Below are 5000 nucleotides of genomic sequence, written 5' to 3'. Positions count from 1 at the left end.
CACTCCTACACACTCCTACACACTTCTACACACCCCTACACACTCCTGTCATTACATCTATACACTTCTGTACACTTCTACACACTCCTACACATACTTCTACACATTCCTACACACTCCTACACACTTCTACACACCCCTACACACTCCTGTCATTACATCTATACACTTCTACACACTCCTACACACTCCTACACACTTCTACACACCCCTACACACTCCTGTCATTACATCTATACACTTCTGTACACTTCTACACACTCCTACACACTCCTACACACCCCTACACACTCCTGTCATTACATCTATACACTTCTGTACACTTCTACACACTCCTACACACTCCTACACACTCCTACACACTTCTACACACCCCTACACACTCCTGTCATTACATCTATACACTTCTGTACACTTCTACACACTCCTACACACTCCTACACACTCCTACACACTCCTACACACTCCTACACACCCCTACACACTCCTGTCATTACATCTATACACTTCTGTACACTTCTACACACTCCTACACACTCCTACACACTTCTACACACCCCTACACACTCCTGTCATTACATCTATACACTTCTGTACACTTCTACACACTCCTACACACTCCTACACACTCCTACACACCCCTACACACTCCTGTCATTACATCTATACACTTCTGTACACTTCTACACACTCCTACACACTCCTACACACTTCTACACACCCTACACACTCCTGTCATTACATCTATACACTTCTGTACACTTCTACACACTCCTACACACTCCTACACACTTCTACACACCCCTACACACTCCTGTCATTACATCTATACACTTCTGTACACTTCTACACACTCCTACACACTCCTACACACTCCTACACACCCCTACACACTCGTGTCATTACATCTATACACTTCTGTACACTTCTACACACTCCTACACACTTCTACACACTCCTACACACCCCTACACACTCCTGTCATTACATCTATACACTTCTGTACACTTCTACACACTCCTACACACTCCTACACACCCCTACACACTCCTGTCATTACATCTATACACTTCTGTACACTTCTACACATTCCTACACACTCCTACACACTTCTACACACTCCTACACACCCCTACACACTCCTGTCATTACATCTATACACTTCTGTACACTTCTACACATTCCTACACACTCCTACACACTTCTACACACTCCTACACACCCCTACACACTCCTGTCATTACATCTATACACTTCTGTACACTTCTACACATTCCTACACACTTCTACACACTTCTACACACTCCTACACACTCCTGTCATTACATCTATACACTTCTGTACACTTCTACACACTCCTACACACTCCTACACACTTCTACACACCCCTACACACTCCTGTCATTACATCTATACACTTCTGTACACTCCTACACACTCCTACACACTTCTACACACCCCTACACACTCCTGTCATTACATCTATACACTTCTGTACACTTCTACACACTCCTACACACTCCTACACACTTCTACACACCCCTACACACTCCTGTCATTACATCTATACACTTCTGTACACTTCTACACATTCCTACACACTTCTACACACTCCTACACACTTCTACACACCCCAACACACTCCTGTCATTACATCTATACACTTCTGTACACTTCTACACACTCCTACACACTTCTACACACCCCTACACACTCCTGTCATTACATCTATACACTTCTGTACACTTCTACACATTCCTACACACTTCTACACACTTCTACACACTCCTACACACTCCTACACACTTCTACACACCCCTACACACTCCTGTCATTACATCTATACACTTCTGTACACTTCTACACACTTCTACACACTTCTACACACCCCTACACACTCCTGTCATTACATCTATACACTTCTGTACACTTCTACACACTCCTACACACTCCTACACACTCCTACACACCCCTACACACTCGTGTCATTACATCTATACACTTCTGTACACTTCTACACACTCCTACACACTCCTACACACTTCTACACACTCCTACACACTCCTACACACTCCTGTCATTACATCTATACACTTCTGTACACTTCTACACACTCCTACACACTCCTACACACTCCTACACACCCCTACACACCCCTGTCATTACATCTATACACTTCTGTACACTTCTACACATTCCTACACACTCCTACACACTTCTACACACTCCTACACACCCCTACACACTCCTGTCATTACATCTATACACTTCTGTACACTTCTACACATTCCTACACACTCCTGCACACTTCTACACACTCCTACACACCCCTACACACTCCTGTCATTACATCTATACACTTCTGTACACTTCTACACATTCCTACACACTTCTACACACTTCTACACACTCCTACACACTCCTGTCATTACATCTATACACTTCTGTACACTTCTACACACTCCTACACACTCCTACACACTTCTACACACCCCTACACACTCCTGTCATTACATCTATACACTTCTGTACACTTCTACACATTCCTACACACTTCTACACACTCCTACACACTTCTACACACCCCAACACACTCCTGTCATTACATCTATACACTTCTGTACACTTCTACACACTCCTACACACCCCTACACACTCCTGTCATTACATCTATACACTTCTGTACACTTCTACACATTCCTACACACTTCTACACACTTCTACACACTCCTACACACTCCTACACACTTCTACACACCCCTACACACTCCTGTCATTACATCTATACACTTCTGTACACTTCTACACACTTCTACACACCCCTACACACTCCTGTCATTACATCTATACACTTCTGTACACTTCTACACACTCCTACACACTTCTACACACTTCTACACACCCCTACACACTCCTGTCATTACATCTAACAATGTAACTCTATACACTTCTGTACACTCCTACACACTTCTACACACTCCTACACACCCCTACACACTCCTGTCATTACATCTATACACTTCTGTACACTTCTACACATTCCTACACACTCCTGCACACTTCTACACACTCCTACACACCCCTACACACTCCTGTCATTACATCTATACACTTCTGTACACTTCTACACATTCCTACACACTTCTACACACTTCTACACACTCCTACACACTCCTACACACTCCTGTCATTACATCTATACACTTCTGTACACTTCTACACACTCCTACACACTCCTACACACTTCTACACACTTCTACACACCCCTACACACTCCTGTCATTACATCTATACACTTCTGTACACTTCTACACATTCCTACACACTTCTACACACTCCTACACACTTCTACACACCCCAACACACTCCTGTCATTACATCTATACACTTCTGTACACTTCTACACACTCCTACACACCCCTACACACTCCTGTCATTACATCTATACACTTCTGTACACTTCTACACATTCCTACACACTTCTACACACTTCTACACACTCCTACACACTCCTACACACTCCTACACACTTCTACACACCCCTACACACTCCTGTCATTACATCTATACACTTCTGTACACTTCTACACACTTCTACACACCCCTACACACTCCTGTCATTACATCTATACACTTCTGTACACTTCTACACACTCCTACACACTTCTACACACCCCTACACACTCCTGTCATTACATCTAACAATGTAACTCTATACACTTCTGTACACTCCTACACACTTCTACACACTCCTACACACTCCTATACACTTTTACACACTCCTACACACTCCTACACACTTCTACACACTCCTAAACACTCCTACACACTTTTACACACTCCTACACACTTCTGTACACTTCTACACATTCCTACACACTTCTACACACTCCTACACACTTCTACACACCCCAACACACTCCTGTCATTACATCTATACACTTCTGTACACTTCTACACACTCCTACACACTTCTACACACCCCTACACACTCCTGTCATTACATCTATACACTTCTGTACACTTCTACACATTCCTACACACTTCTACACACTTCTACACACTCCTACACACTCCTACACACTTCTACACACCCCTACACACTCCTGTCATTACATCTATACACTTCTGTACACTTCTACACACTTCTACACACTTCTACACACCCCTACACACTCCTGTCATTACATCTATACACTTCTGTACACTTCTACACACTCCTACACACTCCTACACACTCCTACACACCCCTACACACTCGTGTCATTACATCTATACACTTCTGTACACTTCTACACACTCCTACACACTCCTACACACTTCTACACACTCCTACACACCCCTACACACTCCTGTCATTACATCTATACACTTCTGTACACTTCTACACACTCCTACACACTCCTACACACTCCTACACACCCCTACACACCCCTGTCATTACATCTATACACTTCTGTACACTTCTACACATTCCTACACACTCCTACACACTTCTACACACTCCTACACACCCCTACACACTCCTGTCATTACATCTATACACTTCTGTACACTTCTACACATTCCTACACACTCCTGCACACTTCTACACACTCCTACACACCCCTACACACTCCTGTCATTACATCTATACACTTCTGTACACTTCTACACATTCCTACACACTTCTACACACTCCTACACACTTCTACACACCCCAACACACTCCTGTCATTACATCTATACACTTCTGTACACTTCTACACACTCCTACACACCCCTACACACTCCTGTCATTACATCTATACACTTCTGTACACTTCTACACATTCCTACACACTTCTACACACTTCTACACACTCCTACACACTCCTACACACTTCTACACACCCCTACACACTCCTGTCATTACATCTATACACTTCTGTACACTTCTACACACTTCTACACACCCCTACACACTCCTGTCATTACATCTATACACTTCTGTACACTTCTACACACTCCTACACACTTCT

At 43.4% G+C, this 5000-nt stretch overlaps 1 protein-coding gene across 1 annotated transcript in view; it reads right to left on the bottom strand.

Annotated features, from left to right (window-relative positions):
* stx1b (syntaxin 1B) overlaps positions 1 to 5000 on the bottom strand; it is a 32265-nt gene that overhangs the window by 7150 nt on the left and 20115 nt on the right. The gene's annotated exons all lie outside the window — the stretch shown is intronic.

This window comes from Tachysurus vachellii, chromosome 21 (assembly GCF_030014155.1).
Source record: "Tachysurus vachellii isolate PV-2020 chromosome 21, HZAU_Pvac_v1, whole genome shotgun sequence".
NCBI lineage: Eukaryota > Metazoa > Chordata > Actinopteri > Siluriformes > Bagridae > Tachysurus > Tachysurus vachellii.
The sequence above is the reverse complement of the archived record's forward strand: the minus strand, read 5'-3'. Positions and strand labels throughout refer to the sequence as shown.